The sequence below is a fragment of the Pan paniscus genome, chromosome 9, assembly GCF_029289425.2.
Source record: "Pan paniscus chromosome 9, NHGRI_mPanPan1-v2.0_pri, whole genome shotgun sequence".
Lineage (NCBI taxonomy): Eukaryota > Metazoa > Chordata > Mammalia > Primates > Hominidae > Pan > Pan paniscus.
In genome coordinates, this window is record NC_073258.2 from 10978039 (window position 1) to 10997656 (window position 19618).

General features: G+C 37.4%; 1 protein-coding gene and 1 non-coding gene across 14 annotated transcripts in view; one reads left to right on the plus strand and one right to left on the minus strand.

The window, feature by feature from the left end:
* The window catches only part of STK33 (serine/threonine kinase 33), a 211492-nt gene that overhangs the window by 163911 nt on the left and 27963 nt on the right, over window positions 1-19618 (minus strand). The window lies entirely within an intron of this gene.
* Window positions 5984-6114, plus strand: LOC112441298 (small Cajal body-specific RNA 20). Its single transcript, XR_003029235.1, has one exon. It is a non-coding gene; the product is annotated as a small Cajal body-specific RNA 20 (non-coding RNA).

Below are 19618 nucleotides of genomic sequence, written 5' to 3' on the forward strand. Positions count from 1 at the left end.
CCAATTTATCCTTTTTCACAGATGACATGATCTTATATTTAGGAAAACCTAAAGACTCCACCAAAAAACTGTTAGAACTGATAAACAAATTATTAGCTGTGGTTTGGTCATATACGGTCTATATTGATTTCAGGTATTCTCCTTCTATACTCAGTTTGTTCAGAGTTTTTATCATGAAGGGATGTTAAATTGTATTGAATACTTTTTCAGTATCTATTGAAATGACCATATAATTTTTATTCTTGATTCTGTTAATCAGATGTGTCATATTTATTAATTTACATATGATGAACCATCCTTGCATCCCTGGTGTAAATCACACGTGATTGTGCTAAATGATCTTTTCAGTGTGTTGTTGAATTTGGTTTGCTAGTGTTTCGTTGAAGATTTCTGCATCTATGTTCATTGGGGATATTGGCCTGTAGTTTTCTGTTTTTGTTTTTTTTTTTCTTTTTTGTTATGGCTTTGCCTGGTTTTGGTGTGAGAATGATGCTAGCCTTGTAGAACGAGTTTGGAGTATTCCCTCCTCAATTTTCTGAAATAGTTTGAATACAAATGGTATTAGCTTTCCTTTACACATTTCTTAGAATTCGGTAGTGAAGACATTGGGTCCTGAGCTTTGTTGGGGAACTTCTGATTGCTGCTTCAATCTCATAACTCACTATTAGTCTGTTCAGGTTTCCTATTTCTTCATGGTACAATTCTGATAGGTTATGTATATAGGAATTTATTCATTTCGTCTAAGTTTTTCAATTTGTTGGCATATAGTTGTTCATGACATTCTAAAATGATCCTTTGTATTTCTGTGGTTATCAGTTGTAACGTTTTCATCTCTGATTTTATTTATTTGGGTCTTCTCTCTTTTTTCTTAGTCTAACCAAAGGTTTGTTGATTTTCATATTTTAAAAAAACCAACTTTTAAATTCATTGATTTTTTAAGTCAGCTTATCTTTACTTAAAACAAAAGTCAGTGTTTCTGTAACATGCTTTCAAATAGATGTCAAATATTAACTTTGTACTTTGTATTTCCATAATTACAAATATCACTCTGAACAAATCATGGCTCTCAGTGATATACCAGCATCTTCTGCAAAAGTTTTATATAACTATATAATTAATGAAGGAACAAACAATTATTGTAACATTTTTGAAGAAATATTATTTTATGATAGTAATAATTCTTCTTACAAAAATACTTTTGTTTGAAACTCTACATAATACACAATAAGGTCCCAGAATATGTAATTAATAGCAATAGTTTCAGGGTGATCTTTTGTAATTTTTTTTAGTCTCAAATTCATTCATTTCTGCTCTGATCTTTATTATTTCTTTCCTTCTACTAATATATTGGCCAGGCTGGTCTCAAACTCCTGACCTTGTGATCCACCCGCCTCGGCCTCCCAAAGTGCTAGGATTACAGGCATGAGCCACCACACTCAACCAGGATTTTCTTTTCTATTGCACTGTCAGGCTGCAAATTTTCTGAACTTTCATGCTTTGCTTCCCTTATAAAACTGAATATCTTTAACAGCACCCAAGTCACCTAAGTGCTTTGCTGCTTAGAAATTTCTTCCACCAGATACTCTAAACCATCTCTCTCAAGTTCAAAGTTCCACAAATCTCTAGGGCAGGTGAAAAATGCCACTGGTCTCTTTTCTAAAACATAACAAGAGGCATCTTTGCTCCAGTTCCCAACAAGTTCCTCATTTCCATCTGAGACCGCCTCAGCCTGGGCTTTGTTGTCCATATCACTTTCAGCATTTTGGGCAAAGCATTTTGGGCAAAATTTCTCTAGGAAATTCCAAACTTTCCCACATTTCCTGTCTTCTTCTGAGCCCTCCAAACTGTTGCAACCCCTGACTATTACCCAGTTCCAAAGTCACTTCCACATTTTCGGGTATCTATGGCAGCAACACAATCTACTGGTACCAATTTACAGTGTAAGTCTTCACACTGCTGGTAAAGACATACCCAAGACTGGAAGAAAAAGAGGTTTAATGGACTCACAGCTCCACATGGCTGGGGAGGCCTCACAATCATGACAGAAGGCAAGGAAGAGCAAGTCATATTTTACATGGATGGCAGCAGGCAAAACGACTCCCTGAAATTATTTAAGTCAGTTATTCTGAATAATTTTCTTTTTTTTTTTTTTTGGAGACAGAGTCTTGTTCTATTACCCAGGCTGGTGTGTAGTGGCACAATCTTGGCTCACTGCAACCTTTGCCTCCTGGGTTCAAGTGATTCTCCTGCCTCGGCCTCCTAAGTAGCTGGAACTATAGGTGCCTACCACCACAACTGGCTAACTTTTGTACTTTTAGTAGAGAGTGGGTTTTACCATGTTGGCCAAGCTGGTCTCGAACTCCCGGCCTCAAGCAATCTGCCCACCTCAGACTCCCAAAGTGCTAGGATTACAGGCATGAGCCACCATGCCTGGCCTTATTCTGAATTCTTTATCAGACATTTCATAGATCTTCAATGCTTCTGGGTCCACTGCTAGAGCTTTGTTAGTATTTTTTGGTGGTATTAAATTTCCCTGAGTTTTCACAATCCTTGTGTCTTTTTGTCGATGCCTGCACATTTAAGGAGAGAGCTACCTCTCCTAGTTTTTGCAGGTGTTCTTTCGTGGTGTTAGACCTTTACTTCTTCATGTCGGAACTTAAACGCTGGCTTGTCATTGTTTCCCATTCTGCGCAGAACTTGTAGGGAGCATCAGAACTAAAACTTTACCCCAGAACTATACTGCTGTCCTGTTATTGCTTCCTAATCTAGGAAAAACATAAATGGGCACCAGAACTTAATCCCAGCCTTTTAGTTATTTCTGGTCAGGGGAAGGCTTGATTCAAATGCCTAGGCTTTATGGAAAATGCAGCTAGGTATTCCAGCCTTTCCATGAACTGTACCCCTTGCAGCACTATGGCACTGGCCTGTCTCTTCAACATGGTGTCCCTGCTGATTGGAGAGCTAAAGAGCCACCAAGATCTGCACACCAGTCACTGTGCTCAGTGCCCCTGTGTGCCCCCAATTCACCCCCAGATGGTACAACCCTCCTGGTATTCCCCATGGTTCCCATGGAGTGCATCTGGAGTAGGCTTCTCACAAAGATTCCAGACCAGTGGCAAGAATGAATGTCCACCTCCAATTCCCTCCTATCACCCTATAAGCCATAGGTCTAGAAAAATTCTCTGTGAGTGGCATTATGCCAGCTTGGGGAAGGAAGTGGCACAGACTGAAATGACCTTTTCTCTTACCAGTCATGGCTTATCTCGATCCTGTGAGTCTATGGGGTTTCTCAGCTTCTCCTCCAAGTTCTGGTATATTCAGGGTGGTATTCTTGTTTTTAAACATTTCTAGTTGTATTTTTATAGGGACAGTGATGCCAGAGGATCTTCTATTCTGCTGTTTTGCTGACATCACCTTGCTTTCTGTAACTTTTCTACTTTATAAACTTTTTACATTTTTTTAACTTTTTGCTTCTTTTTAATAACACATAGCTTAAAACACAAATACAGGTTCAGCTTTACAAAAATATTTTATCTCTTTATATCCTTATTCTATAAGCTTTTTTCTATTTTTCAGTTCTTTTACTCATTTTTTTTTTACTTTTTAAACTTTCTTGTTAAAAACTAAGACACATACATACACATTAGTCTAGGTCTACACAGGATAAGGATCATCAATATCACTGTCTTCCTCCTCCACATTTTGTTCCTCTGGAAGGTCTTCAGGGGCAACAACGAGCACAGAGCTGTCATCTCCTATGATAAAAATGCCTTCTTCTGGATACCTCCTGAAGGACCTGCCTGAGGCTGCTTAACAGTTAACTTTTTTTAATAAGTGAAAAGAGGAGACTCTAAAATAACAAAGAGTATAATATATGCTGGGTGATGGCTCATGTCTATAATCCCAACACTTTGGGAGGCCAAGGGAGAAGGATCGCTTGAGTCCAGGAGTTCAGGAGCTGCCTGGGCCATACAGTGAGACCTTGTCTCCACATAAAAAAAAAAAAAAATTTAAATTAGCCAGGCATGTGGCACACACCTGTAGTCCCAGATACTCAGGAAGCTGAGGCAGGAGGATCACTTGAATCCAGGAGTTCAAGGCTGCAGAGTAAGCTATGCTGAAGCCACTGTACTCTAGCGTGGGTAACAGAGGGAGACTCCGTCTCCAAAATATATATATATATATATATATATATATATATATATATGGTGTGTGTATATATATGATATATATATCATATATATAAGTAAATATATAAACCAGTAACATAATTGCTTATTATTATCTAGCATTATGTACTTTACATAAGTATATGTCCCACACTTTTATACAACTGGAAGAACAGTAAGTTTGGTTACAATAGCATCACCAAAAACACCTGAGTGACATGTTGCCTTACAATGTTACAACACCTACAATGTTGCTAGGCAACAGGAATTCTTTAGCTCCATTATAATCATATGGGACCACCACTGTAAACGTGATCCATCACTGACCAAAATGTTGTTATACGCTATACGACTGTATATTTTAAGGCTATCAAAATCAAAACAGCATGGTACTAGCATAAAAATAGACACACTGACCAATGGAACAGGACAGAAATCCCACAAGCCCACACATTAATAGTCAACTGATGTTTTTTTTACAAAGGTGCCAAGAACACACAATGGGAAATGGACACCCTCTTTAATAAATGGTGCTGGAAAAAATGAACATCCACATGCAGAAGAATGAAACTGCATCTTTATCTTCATACCATATATAAAAATCAACTCCAAATGGATTAAAGACTTAAATATAAGACCCGAAACTATAAAGCTACTAGAAGAAAACACAGAGGTTAAGCTCCATGACATTAGACTAGGCAATTATTTTTTGGATATGACCCCAAAGACACAGACAAAAACAGACAAGTGGGATGGCATCCACCTAAAAACCTTCTGCAGAGCAAAGGAAACAGATTAACAAAGTGAAGGGACAACTCACAGAGTAGGAGAAAATATTTACAAACCATATATCTGAAAAGGGATTAATATCCAAAATATGTAAGGAACTTAAACAACTCAACAGCAAGAAAACAAATAACCTGATCAAAAAATGAATGAATTGGCCGGGTGTGGTGGCTCACACCTGTAATCCCAGCACTTTGGGAGGGCAAGGCAGGTGGACTACGAGGTCAGGAGATCAAGACCATCCTGGCTAACACAGTGAAACCCCGTCTCTATTAAAAATACAAAAAATTAGTCAAGCATGGTGGCATGCACCTGTAGTCCCAGCACTGGGGAGGCTGAGGCAGGAGAATCGCTTGAATCCGGGAGGTTGAGGGTACAGTGATCCCAGATCACGCCACTGCACTCCAGCCTGGGCAACAGAGTGAGACTCCATCTCAAAAAAAAAAAAAAAGAGTGAATGACCTGAACAGACATTTCTACAAAGACATACAAACAGCCAGCTAGTTCATGAAAACAATGTTCAATATCACTAATTATCAGATAAATGCAAATTAAAAATACTATGAGATGATATCACCTCATACCTGTTAGAATGGCTGTTATCAAAAAGATGAAAGATAAGTGTTAGTGAGGATGCAGAGAAAGGGAATACTTGTACACTGTTAGTGGGGATGTAAATTAGTACAGCTATTATAAAAAACGGTATGGAGGTTCCTCAAAAAAACTAAAAACATCACTACTATATGATTCAGCAATCCCACTGCTGCGTACATACCCAAAGGAACCAAAATCCATATGTCAGAAGGAGATCTGCACTGCCATGTTCACTGCAACACTACTCACAATAGCCAAGATGTGGAAACAACCTTGGTGCCCATCAACAGATGAATGGATAAAAAATGTGATACATATACACAATGGAATACTATTCAGCCTTTTCTAGAAGGAAATCCTGTCATTTGCAACAATGTGGATAAGGCTGGGGGACATTATGTTAAGTGAAATGAGCCAAGCACAGAAAGACAGAGGACCTCTCTCTCATAGGGCTGTAGGGGATCTTTTTTCTCTTCAGCCAGGGTTGGAGGCCAAGATGGCCCTTGAGAATCATCATCATGACTGCTGAGAGCTGGGCAGCCTTGTTTACCTCCCTTGGGCATTTGAAAAAAAAAAGACAAATACCACACCATCTTACTTGTATGTAGAATCTAAAAGAGTCAAACTCATAGAAGTAGAGTGTAGAATGATGATTACCAGAGGCTGGGGGGAATAGGAGGGAAGGAATGGAAAGCTGCTGGTCAAAGGGTAGACAAGAGGAATGTTTTGAGATCTATTGCACAGCAAGGTGACTATAGTCAGTAATAGCATATTGCACGTTTAAAAATAATTAAGAAACTGGCTGGGCACTGTGGCTCCCACCTGTAATCCTAGCACACTAGGAGGCTGAGGTGAGTGGACTGCCTGAGCCCAGGAGTTCAAGACCAGCCTGGGCAACATGGCAAAACCCTCATCTCTACTAAAAACACAAAAAGTAGCTGGGTGTGGTGGTGAGCGCCTGTAATCCCAGTTACTCGGGAGGCTGAGGTGAGAGAATCACTTGAATCTGGGAGGCACAGCTTGTGGGGAGCTGAGATTGAGCCATTGCACTCCAGCCTGGGTGACAGAGCGAGACTCCATCTTAAAATAAAATAAAAATAAAAATAATAAAGAAAGTAAATTTTAATTATCTTACCACAAAAAAAAAGTGAGGTGATGAATATGTTAATTAGCTTGATTTAATCACTCCACGCTGTGTGCCTGTATCAAAACATCACATTCTACTCCATAAATGTATACAATTATGATGTCAATTAAAAATAATAAGTTTTTTAAAAACAAGAAGGGAAAAGTACCTAAAGAACAGTAAAAATAAAAATGCCATAAGAAGTCAGAAGAAAAAGAAGTAACTTCCAGCTGGGGTGATCAGAGAAGACACCAAGATCAAATGTTAACATCTGAAATGGGCCTGGATTTGGGCAGTCTAAGAAGGAGGTGAACAGACTGTAAGGCAAGAGAAGCAATGCAAGTGAAGGTGGGCACATAAGAAAGCACCCATGATCATCCAGAAGTTCTGCTGGCCAAGAGAGTACCTCAGAAATAGGAGTAAAGTTGAAGTAGAACATTGAGACTAGGGCCAGTTGGGGAGGGCCTGACCATAAGGCTAAGAAGTCTGGATTTTATCGGGTAATTGGGGAGCTGGTAAAGATTTCTGAGCAGAAAAAAGCGTCATCAAAGTTGTGCTTTAGAAAGATCAATCTAGCAGTAATTGAAGTAACTGAACATCAATCAAATGCAGATGATATAGCACAGTGAGTATAATGTAAGCCTGCAGGAATTCAGGAATTCATTTATAAAAATGTAATTTATATGCATCTTTTCAGTAACACAGCTCTATAAACTGTCTTGCTCATAGACTAGTACCTAATTATATAAGCATCTAAAAAGGTCATAAGTACTATAAAATGATATCACAAAACCTCTTGCCTCTGCCTGGAAATCCTTCCACCCCCTTTCCCTTCCAGTAAACTCCTTATCCTGTAGACTTCAGTTTAAATGTCACTTCTTCAGAAAGGCCTTTTTTAAATCACTTATCCAAATTGGGTCCCCTTGTTTTTCTCTTTCAAAGGAACTTGTACACTTTCTTCATAGCACTTATCACAATTTATAAGTATATATTTTGGTCACTAATTAATTAAAGTCTATTTCCCCCACTAGACTGTGAGGAGAAAGACTGTATTTTTGCTCATCATTATATTCTCCAGAGCCTAAAATGATGTAACACATATTAGGCACCTAACAAATATTTATTCTATGAAGAATGAATGAATGAAGAAGAGAAGAACAGATTTTAGGGTCACCATAGTAATGCCCCTCTTTGCTAGATGCACTTGCTATTGACTAAGATACTTTCTTTCAAAGAGAAAATTAAAAGAAACCTTAAACCAGGCATGGTGGCTCATGCCTGTAATCCCAACACTTTGGGAGGTCAAAGCAGGAGGATCACTTGAGCCCAGGAGTTCAAGACCAGCCTGGGCAACATAGTGAGACCTCATCTCTATAAAAAATAAACAAATTAGCTGGCCATCATGGTGCATGCCTGTGGTCCCAGCTACTTGGGAGGCTGAGGTAGGAGGATCACTGGAGCCTGGGAGGTCAAGGCTGCAGTGAGCCTTGATTGTGCCACTGCACTCCACCCTAGGCAACAGAGGGGGACCTTGTGAAGAAGAGAAGGGAAGAGAAGAGAAGAGAAAGGAGAGGAGAGGAGAGGAGAGGGAGGAGGAGGAGAAAAGAAAGAGGGAGGCAAGGAGGGAGGGAGGAAAGGATGGAAGGAAGGAAGGAAAAAAGGAGGGAAAAAAGGAAGTCAGGAAGTCTTAAATTTCAACTTAAAGCTGAATTCTTACGTGCCAAAATCAGAATAAAAACCTGTACTTACACAAGGAAAACCTTAAAGCAAATACTCAAGTCAAAATATACATTCCTATCTCTCATATTTTTACAGAAATAATTCCTAGTGCAACTACTAAGTGAACTAGAATAAGGAACGGAACTTGGGCACAAGAAAGCATTATAAGTCAGATGTAAAGAAGGCAGTTATAGACTTGTAACTCCTTTATTCATGTATATCATGTTAGAACCTCAAAAAGGAACTTCAGCATTCAATGAAAGATTTTTACTTCAACCTATATCATCACTGGAGTAGAAAAAAACCCTCAAAAAAGATAACTAAGCTTTCTTAAAAAAAAAAAAAAGTAATTCACTTCCAAATAATAAATACTTGGTTTTCAATCACATGCTGTTTATACCTATGTACTTACTTCATGCCACAAACTTGGTGCAAGGCTTTCTTCATATAATAATAAACATGGACGATTAGCAATGTAATGAACCTTAAGTCACAGAAGTCTAGAGAAGTCCAAAGGAGTTCAACATGAGGCATTTGGGACCTTATCTCAAGATGCAGCCCTTCACAAAAATTTAACTTAGAAAAATCACTCAATTCACTAGGACACATGAAGCCCTAACCAACTGCCAACAAGGAACTAGAGAAGTTGGTTTAAAATCAGAAACGTTGAGCTAACTTGGTACAATGGATTACCTGCAACAAAAGGAAAAATAAGACTTCCATCATTCATTTGTTTGCAGGGAGCTGTTTAACTATTGCAAATCAGATGCACTACATAAACTTAAAATGAAAACAAAAAAGACCAGCATAAATTTGTTCAAAGAGATATAGTCAGTTTCACTATAAGGAAATACCTACATTCCTAAAAATCACTACACTATGCAAAAATGGCACAAACAAGGACTTACGGGGGAAATGTAGCTAGGGACACAAAACTCCAAATCTTTGTCAGTGATACACACACACACACACAAGAAACCTAATAAAAAATCATAGCATTTTTGTACATGTTAAACGGTTAGGAAACATAAATATATGGCACCTTACCTTGAAAAAAACGTGAAGTTTACTTATAGATATAGGCATTTGAAAGACTATAGTTTTTGAATTAATCAAGGGTGCCAGAAAGAAGGTTATCTGAGATCAGAAGGAAAGGTGTGACACCAGATGCGGGTGGGTGTGGCTCATAACTTGTGGTGAACTGAGGTAGCTGGTAGATATTCCAGGTATGTACATGTGTCCGTTTTGTGTGTTCCTGCTGGGCTCGGTTCAACTGTGTGCTGTATTCTGTGTTCACCTGGTGTTTCTTGCTGACAAAATCATGGATAACACAAACATGAAATTCACTTATGCTCAAATCGCTTCCTAATATATCAATGGCATTGCAGCAAATTCACGTTTTCAAAACAAGTGTTAATATAGCACAACTGGCTGTGCGGGTATTCAAATTCAAAAAGCTAATGCCAACTGGATACTGCAATCATTTCCCATTCCTCAAAATGTCTTGAGCCCAATGAAATCACAAGATTTTGAAGAATCACAGACTCTCTAATAGAAAACAGCCACAATTTCTAAATAGATTGGTATAATTCACATGGCCAAACCCTAGAAAATGTAGGGGTCCGCTTGCCTCCATGAAACTACAACCTCCTTCATAAAATTGCTGCCTTTAAAGCAACAAAACATAAATAGCACTGGTAAATACAGCATTTGATCAAATCTAGTTTTTGCTCAGGAATACAGGATCTTCTCCTGTCATCATGAGCATTATCACTAACATACCTTCTCACATATCCCCAACACCTTCAGCAGCCATATTATGACAACCAAAGCACAAAGCCAACAAAATGGCATAGCCAAGTTCACAAACCTTAGCATTTTTTCCTGCCCCTCATGCTAGTTTCTAGGTTGGTGGCATGACAATCATGTAATAAAAACAGTGTTCACTAACAGACTTCATTTCATCTGGTTTTAATTAAGAAAATATAACCTCTAGGAGAAATGTCTGAACCGCTATTTTTAGCATTTATCAAGTATTATCTGTTCCACAAGCTAAGCTCAGTTTAGTATGTCATGCAAAGTAGGAGCTTCCTAAATCTTTGTTGAACAAACATTAGTTGAACCTACTTGATTTGTTTGACTATTTTACCCCATAATTTTATTCCCAGAATATTAAATTCTATTTTCAAAAGCAACATAGTCACTACCGGTTAAAATATTATTTTTGTTTGCTTTTAATTACTATAAAATCAGAAAATAATTGCTGTAATAAACACTGAGAGTCCAGAGGGTATAAAATGAAAATAAGAGTCCAGAGCATCTCCATTCTCCATCTCAGAGATAATCATTTCCAATGGTTCTGTGTAACATTCTAGAAATTTTCTTTGCATATACACAGCCTAAGTATAAATCATATATTGTTGTAAATAATCTCATACTATACCTATTCTCAGTAACTTACCCTTTTTCTAAATATTATAGCCTAACCATTTTTTCATTATCCGTATATATATTTACACCTCTTTTGTTTTAATGGCTATATAATATTCCAATATATATAAGCATTCTAAATTATTTAACAAGTCCATATCAATAGTCAAGTAAATTGCTTCCAAATGGTTTCTATTACAAATGATGCTATATGCAATAACCTTTTACATATATCTTTGTATACTAAGATGAATATATTTGTAGAATACACTCTTAGCAGTAGCACTGCAGAGATAAATGTGTGAGCATTTATTATTTTGATAAATGTCAGACTGCCCTCAAGAAAGGATATGAGAGTGCATTTTACCACATTCTATCATTAGATATTTTTGAACTTTTTCATCTTTCTCAATTTGATAAATGAAAAATAGCATCTTATTTTAATTTCTACCTCCTTAATTATAAATGAGGCTAAGTATTTTTTCAAATTTTTTTTCTGTAAAGTATCTGTTCATACTGATTTTTTCTCATCTTTTTCTTGTTGACTTATCAGTGATCCCTAAGTATTAATGATATCAATTCTTCTTCTGTCAAACATATTGCAATTATTCTCCCCCACTTGGGTATTTGTTCATTGATTCTTATCATGGTGATTTTGTCATGTAAAAGCTTTTAGTTTTTATGAAGTCAAATAATTAATCTTTTCTTTTGTGGTCACTAGGTTGAGAGTTATGCGTAGAAAGGCCTTCTCTGCCCCAAGATTATAAAATTATCTGCCCATGTTTTTGCCTTAAAATAATAAGAAACAATTGGTAATTTTTACTGAATGCTTACTTCAGGCCAGGCACTGTTCTAAGTACCTGACACACATTATTGTATTTAATCTTCACAACAACTCTAGTAGGTTAGTAGTATCATTACCTCCAAGACACAGATGAAGATTCTACAACTACTTATGAGAATTAAACTCATCTGAGAATGCATAGCTGCTATGTGGCAGTGCCTAGATTTCAACTGAGACTAGCAGATTCATCAACTACAGGCTGTTATCAACTGACTCTCTCTCCGCGAAGATAAATGGGAGTTCATACTCTTTTACAAACCTCTACCTATTCTCCCTTCCCCTCTTTATATCTGTTACATAAATCCTTTATTCAATATTAATTTTAGAGCCTTTACATTTTCTTCTGTTTTCATACTATGCAGTTATTCAGACTTTACTTGGTCTATTTTTTAAATAGATTCCATATGCCCTGTCAACCCCTTCCTATCTCTGCTTCTTCATTCCCAAGCTCTTTTTATTTATCACTTAGATGATTAATTTTACTCATGAGGCATTTCTTCTGGGACTAGGTCCTTGAATGTTTGAGAATATCGGTTGTTATCTTTATGCATAAATAAGAGCTTGACCAGGTATTAAATCTGTGGGTCACATTATTCCCTGCCTACACACATTCCACCAAAACTCAAGAGACACTGTTCAACTGCCTCCTGGCTTTGGCTATTACCATGATGTCAGAAGCCAGTCTCATTTTTCCCCTTTCAGTGACTTGCTTTTTCTGTCTGGATGCTTCGCGATTCTTTTTTTTAATCTTGAAGCACAAGTAACTTTACTGTTATATACTTATTTGATATTGATCATCCTGTTTCAGTTCTTTAAGAATTCTGTGTTCTTTGAATCTGCAGATTACTAATCCGTTTAATCTCTGGTGGTCTTTTCCCCATGATATATTTGAAATTATTGTCCATTCGTTCTACTCTCTATCAGGCACACCAATAACACATATGTTGGATCTTCTCTGCCTGTATTATCTACATATCATACAGAATTCCTAGTTGAAAGCCTATGGCATAAGCCTAACTTGAAATAGTTTAGATAAAAAGAATTTATCAGAAAGACAATGCAGTACCTCATATAACTTTAGGAAATGTATAAAGTGTAACTGAGCCTGAGGGATAACTGGAACCACAGACTTGAACGCCACCAGGACTGCTTATCTCAACTAGGGCTATTTTTCTTTTGTCTCTTATTTCTGCTTCAATGTGTTGGCTTGGCTGTCAGTATCACAGACAGACCAATTTCTCCCACAAGGCACAGAACATGGCTGCCAACAGCTATAAAGCCTCACATCCTATGACTGACCACCAGAGAGGGATTGCCTTGCTTTCCTTAACTCCAATTTCTAAAAATTCTATGTTCCCCTTCAATTTCTTTAAGTGAATACAGATGTATTTTTCAAGAATTTGTTTACTAAAATAATTCTTAATCTGAAATGTACTTCATTCTGCATGCTTAGAGTAAAGCAGTTAACTAGCTTTGGTTTGCTAATTTATTAGTTATTCATTTATGTTCATTTGATTCAGTTAACTGCTACATAGCTCGTTGTCATTTCTTCTTTCTTCCTCTCCACTTCACTGCAGGTTAGAAATCAAAAGATACTGTCCTCTTGTCTCTCTCTCCTCTCTCTCTCTCTTTCTCTCTGTCTCCATTTTGAGATATTGCACTGGCTTCCTTGGGGATTTTCCAGGTTTTCCCATGGCGTGTCCCAACACGAAAACCTTACAGGATGGGATACTCATGGCCCCCACTTTCAGTGAAATCTGCACTCTGTTTACAGTGTATAACAGAATTTAGCATCCCCTTTGATTTCATCCATATTTCATTATACTCTTAGATTCTAGTCCATAGCTAGGAACTGAGCCATTTCCTAGTTTCACAGATTTTTTTTGTTTGCTTTTCATTCTATTTGTTGATTCTCAATTAGTTTCATGATAGGGAATATGGTCAGCATGGCTTTACTTTTCTGAATATCTTCTGCATTCTTAGAAGTAATAGTTACAATTCTACTTTGGAAAACTTAAAGTTCATTCACTCATCAAATATGCACAGGATATTAACTATCTGCAAGGCACTTTGGGAGGACTGAAGATACAGCAATGAAGAAGACAGAAATAGTTCCTACCCTCTTGGAGCTTACATTATAGTGGGGAAAACAGACTATTACTATTTTTTAAAATCACAAGAATAGCAGATCAATAAGTAAGTAAAGGGGTAGCTGTTTAAGCAGAGATTAGAGTCCCCAAATGTTATGGATTAGATTATTCTAGCTAAAGAATCTCTGAGTTGCTTCTCAGTTCAAGGAGAGGCAAAAGTCTCCTTGAAGCTCACTTTATTTTGTGAAGAGTCACTTAAGTCGCCTCCCATAGTGACAGATTGCAAAAATGAGTAAGTACCCTGTATCTGGGTAAGTAGGGCCTTCCTTGGGCATACAACCTAGCAATAACTATCTTTTTTCTTGGGATATAAAGCCCATAGGCCTTCTGGGAGTGTTCCTTGGGATTCAAAGTTAGCTGTTGGAGTAAACCTAACATTGCCCTGACCAAAATCTTCTGGCAAGACGGGATACAAATGGCACCAAAAGAATACTCACTAGGCAGGAGCTGTCTGGGTTGGTGTCCCAAGCTCAATCCAGCCCAGGGGATCATGAGGAAGGGTGACTCTAACCCAACCTATAACCACCATGACACAAGATTATGCTTTGAGAAACAATGACTAAGTGTATGAACGTAAGTCTGTACGTATATGAATGTAAAATATAACTTCTACATCTTGGGCAGGTCATCATAAATAATCAGTCCCTTTGGGCTGTGCAGGACCATTCTTCAACAGCAACAGTCTTTATCAGCAACAGCTATATTGTACTTTTCAGATTTCGAGTTCACCCTCCACATGGTACATGAGACTAACCCTTTGGAACCCCCAGTTCTTACATAACACACAAAGTGAAGGAAGAGTCCTCAAGAGTGAGAACTGAATTTCCTGGTAATAAAAACACCTGGAAAATAATGTCACTAACTTAATAATTACAAGAGGTATGACCACATTGGGATTTCCCAGAAAGAGTAACACAGGCAGTGACCTGAAGGACAGCAATCAATTAGCCAGGGAAAGTGAGGAATGCATTCCAAAAAGAGGAACCAGGAAGAATCCTGGCAGATTTGAGGAAATTAAAAGGGACCAGTATGGCTGAACTGTGGGGGAAAAAAAAGAGCTACATTGCTGTCAGTCAAAGATGGTGAGGTAGACAAGGAGCAATATCTATAGGGCCTCATAAGGTATGTTAAAGATCTGAGGCTCTATCCTACAAGCATGCAAATAAACACTTTTTCAGTAGCAGAGTGGCATAATCAGATTTTTATTTGTAAAATATGACTTTAGAGGCAGGATGTAAGAGAATCAAGAGTGGAAAGTAGCAGGCAGGCCAGCTGGAAAGCTATCTGAGGAAGATGGATGCTAACAGGTGGAAGTAAGTATATAGATTTGGTTGTAGGGAATTTAGGAAATTCCCATCAAATGGCTTCCTTCTCTATGAAATAGCAAATAGAAGAGACAGATGACTTTTGGCATTGATGGATTAAAAACAGAGATGAGTAAATTTAATCCCAAAGCCTTATGGAAGAAAGCAGGTACTCTGGCCTTATGCAATTCTGCTGAGCCTGCTCTGCTGAGAAGAGTTTGCCCCTTGTGAATCTGGTGTTACTTTATACTGCTAGGTTAAGAATTCTGTATTATTTTGTCAAAATAAATCAAAGTTTCACCCAAGAGATAAAAAGATATAGAAAGAGAACTTTCCATTTGCTTGCCCTTGTATAGCATGTGAATGTACTCTTCCTAAGTATCACCTTCAAGCAACTTCAGAAGAAAAGACTGAAGGAACTTGGGAAATACTTTTTGCAGTTAACCACAGATGGACCCTGGCTAAACCACAAAAAAGAGGGCCTTATTAAAAGCATTCTTAGCTGATGGACCTTTCACCATTAACCTGTCACTTAGGTCAAAAAACAAAAGATAAATGCTATTCCCCAGGTCTAGCGCCACCATCAACATGGAGGAAATGATGAAAGTCCCAGATTACAGGGGAAATTCAACAACCGGTGCCTTTAGGAGAAGAAAGCTGACATTCTGTCCTCATCCCTTCAAAAACATATCCTAAGCAGAAAGAGATCTAGGATCAAAGCTATCTTTAAAGGACTAAAAGGTCTCAGAAGCACTGCTGCCTGCAGGTGTAAAAATAAAGTGACAAAAGTACACTGAGAGACCAAATTAGTGATCCCTAAACTTCCTTTTAGGTTTGCCCACTACTCTTCCTATTATGACTCTAGAAAGCCCTTGAGAGGGCATCTCCAGGAGTGTCATTTATGAGAAACCAAGCCAACAGAGAGAACACCTAGTAAGATAATTAGTGGATTTTAGAAAAGAGGAAAAAAAAATAACAAAGTAGTGAAAGTACAGGAGATGGATTTGCCACCATCTAATCAGTGCTACATGGAGGATATAGGTTTTTCACCATGATTTATAGTCAAACGTTAAAAAACTTCACATTTTTAACAAAAATACCAACCCCCATCTCCCTGGAAGTTATAACTCTCTGCTTTTGTTGTAATTGGGGTTTACCCATGGGGTTAATTTCCCATTGGATATAAGCCTATGGCCATCCCTACACTGCAGGCAGCATAAAACTGGGGCAAAATGAAATACCTTCTGCATCCGATAACAGAGTTTCACAGCCGGAGTCATAAGCCCCGAGTTCAAATATCAGTTCTGCCATTTACCAGTTCTACGACTGAAGGCAAGTTATTGAAACTCATTCAGCCTCAGTCATCTTGTCTGTGAAAAGGGATTAGAACCTACCTCACAAGATTATGATAAGGAGAAAAAGAGATAATGTACATAAAGCTCTTAGCACAGTGCCTGGCACATAAATAAGTAAACAGTAAAGGATAGGTACCAGTAGAAATCATTAACTCTCATCTTCACGTTCATTTGTTCGTCTCTGCTGCCTCTGAAGACTTCTTAGGTCTTAGATGCACCTTGCTTACCTAGAACCCAAATATCCTGTCTGCTTCTGCTTATCTCTAGCTACAGGACTCCCTCATTCCTCCACCGACAATCCCCTGGGTTAAGTTATCATCCATCCAAACTTACAAACTCTGCCGACCCATCCCTCCTGTGTAACTTCCCTCCCTGTCCTGGCCTGTTCCGCATGTCGCCATTCATTTCCAGTGTGACAAATCTGAAGTCAAGTCGGATTGTTTCAGTTAGTTTGAAGGCTGCCTAAAAGGCTTTATTTAACCTACAGAAGCCAAAATCATTATTTACATATAAATAACATCATTGGTCAACTGATTAATAACTTTATACTCAGGACCATGCTAGACTCTCCAACTATATTTAATCCTTCCAAGTTAAGACTCTAGTTAATTAATTATATTTTATCCTTCCAAAATACGACTGCATTTACAAGCAAAGAAGTTACCTCAAAATGCAGCTTCTAAATAGACCCTCAGTTTCTGCATCTTAATTCAACTCCTTGTTATCTCCAAAACATGAGAGTTGAGAAATAAAAGCCTCTAGGCTACTTTTTAAACAATCTTAGACCCACATTGTCTTAAAATTATCAGAATATCTCTTAGTAAACACTCAATATTTTCACTATTTCATTACTCTCCAGGTATATTTTAAGTCCTTGACTAAATTAAATGAGTCAAGAAAAAGAATCTGAAGTACTAGTAACACAAAATTGGTCTAATGTTTAATGTGTGGTTCATTTAGAGGCAACAACTAAAGATCAGGGTCATTAGCCTTTCCTGTGCCAGATAGCATCTCATAGGATATCTTGACTAAATTCTGCAAATACAGTCAATTGAACCAATATTGCATCTTGTAATAGTCATACATGCTTTTACTACTATAAAGATGACTTTTTTATTATGTTTCCAATTCAAAATCTATTCTGCTACCCAAGTCTCTTCCACAGCATACTTCTTTAATTTAGTAAATGAAATTTTGCACTAAGAAAGCAGAAAATATTTACATTGCCAAGTGATAGACTGACCTCTAGTGGAAATTTTTTAAATTACTGAGTGAGCTTCTCAGGACTTTAATACAGTTACAACTGTCTAACCTATGACATTGTTAAAATAATGTTTAAGGCTGGGTGTGGCGGCTCATGCCTGTAATCCTAGCACTGTGGGAGGGTTTGAGACAAGCCTGGGCAACATGGTGAAACCCCAACTCTACTGAAAATACTAAAAAATTAGCTGGGGTGGTTGTGTGTGCCTGTAGTCCCAGCTACTCGGGAGGCTGAGGTGGGAGGACTGCTTGAGCCCAGGAGGTAGAGGTTGCCGTGATCCAAGATCGAGCCATTGCATTCCAGCCTGGGTGACAGAGTGAGACCCTGTCTCAAAATAATAATAATAATAACAATGTTTAAAACATTACTAATAAAATTTACTTCTTAAGTCAATTCAAGCATAGACTAGGGTTAACAGTAGAGACTCTGGTTCAGAGCTCACCTCTGCCACTTTCTAGTTATGTAACATTTATCTGGCTCCCCATCTGTAAAATGAAAAAGTGAATATTACCTACCACATGGGGTTATCATGAAGATCAAATTAGTCAAAATATGAAACATATCTAGAACACAGTAAGGTACACAGTTCAGTGCTATAATATTATTAGTTATTACTATTTGTGGCTGCAAGAAATTATGGCTGGAGGCAAATCATAATTTCAGAGAGTATAAAGAAAAACAAAAGAGTCTTTACAGGAACACATTTCTTTAGGGATTGGCTATAACAAACCAATATAGCACCAATACAGCTATTCCTCCCATTTCCCAAAATATATGAGCTATGCCTATATAAATAGAGGAACGGGGAAAATCAGAAGCACATAACTACACCTGGGTAACCTTTTGTAGGAAATACTGGGAAGTCTTTTCATTGTCCCAATATGGGCATGATGAATAACACCAGATTCTATCCTTTAAACCAAAAACAAACTAACAGCTCCAGTCCATGTGGGTCTTTCCAGGCTTTGAACTCCTTTTACATTTAGCACCTAGCTACACACTAAATTAGTCATTAGTCTCAGATTATCTGAGTCATACAATGTAGCACTTTTCTATAATTAACTTATTCTTTGGGCTTATATTACAAGATTCTGAACTTTTAAAAACAATATTCAATGGCTTCTACAGCAATATATCTGACTAATGACTAAAAAATGCCTCCCTACAAAGTTAATAATATAGTCTCCACCTCTTTTTCCAAGGAAAATCCAAATCAGCAATTGTTTTCAGCTTACAGGAATGCACATAAAATTGAAAGATGGTCTATAATTCCAAGGTACTTCCTTAGTACAAAATAATTGCCATCCAGAGAAAAATAGCTTGTTTTTATCATAAAACAATATGATCACTAAATAAAACACAGTTCTTAGTTCCTTCCATCACAGTCCTGAAGTACCCAAATTCATTTTAGTAATTCACATTTTCTATTCTGGGAACACTCCAAGTTGCAATTCAGTTATTCAATGTAAACATGAACTCATTAAAATGGCATAAAAGTTCCTCCAAAGTATTATTCATAACATTTACATGTATTTACTACAAGAGACTAAAAAGAACTGATTTATGTAACTGGGATCATAAATCGTGGATAATGAATTATATATGTAAAACCACAACTCAAAAACAATTACAAAAATGAATACCACAGTATGGTTAGACAACTTCTAGAAAGCATCAGACATATTGTAACATAATTCGCTCTGCTATTAAAAATCATCAATAAGTGTGGTGCTATTAAAGCATGTATTTCAAGATAACAGCAAAAATTAGACTGAAGTTTTTTGAAAGCTTGAGTTTATCTGGAAATATAAAAGCAAGAAAGCTATTTATTATAGTATTTGATACTTCACTAAGTACAGTTCCATAAAACTGTGTCCCTG